Here is an 859-nt window from a genome sequence, read left to right as displayed (position 1 = left end):
GCGACGGCGGCGGGTGGCTGGCACGGCGGTTGGAGAGGTGGTTGGGGGAGGACGAGGGTCTGGAGAAGAGAAGAGGGTAGGGGTTGGTACGTCTGCGCGAATGCTCGTCGCGCCCTAGGGTTATCCCAGTTTTAGACTCGATGCAGGCGCGCATAGTGTGCGTCCGCGTGTATTGAAGATTTTTGGGATGGACGCGGGAACGTCATGTGCGCTTATGTGATGACAAGTCATCTTAGCCTAGTTTCACTAGTCTTTTTCTTTTGTTTTCAATTGATTTTATGCACTTTCTTGAACCATAAGTAAGCCAATTGGGTAGAACTTTATGTTTCCGTGATTCAATCAACCATAGATAAATTAATGCATTTTCATGAGATTTTGTGCTATAATTGTCATATATTATGAAAGAAACACAATCTCATGATTTGGAGCATAGCTTTGATTATTTTGATTGATTGATGATAGGTGAAAAGAGTTTTGAAGAAGGTTGAAGAAAGAATGAATGGCTAGGAGCAAGAGAGAACAAAAATCTTGAGCCAAAGCTTGCCTCAAGCTTTAGCTCAAACTTTTGGAAGAGTTGAAAACACCCTGGATGGAGCAAAATCTTGCGCCAACGTTTGCCTCAAGCTTTTTGGCAAACGTTGGCGCCACACACCAACACCCTGGAGGAGAAAAGCTTGCGCCAACATTTGCCTCAAGCTTTTTGGCAAACGTTGGCGCCACACATGCACACAAGGGGATCCACGTTTGGCTAAAAGTTTGACCTCAAACTTTAGCTCAAACGTGGATATCAGCAAAAGGGGGTGGCTGATATAAAAAGCTTGAGCAAAAGTTTACCTCAAACTTTGACTCAAGCTTTTGT

The sequence above is a fragment of the Arachis ipaensis genome, chromosome B07 (genome assembly GCF_000816755.2).
Source record: "Arachis ipaensis cultivar K30076 chromosome B07, Araip1.1, whole genome shotgun sequence".
In the NCBI taxonomy this organism is placed as follows: domain Eukaryota; kingdom Viridiplantae; phylum Streptophyta; class Magnoliopsida; order Fabales; family Fabaceae; genus Arachis; species Arachis ipaensis.
This window is presented reverse-complemented; position numbering follows the sequence as displayed.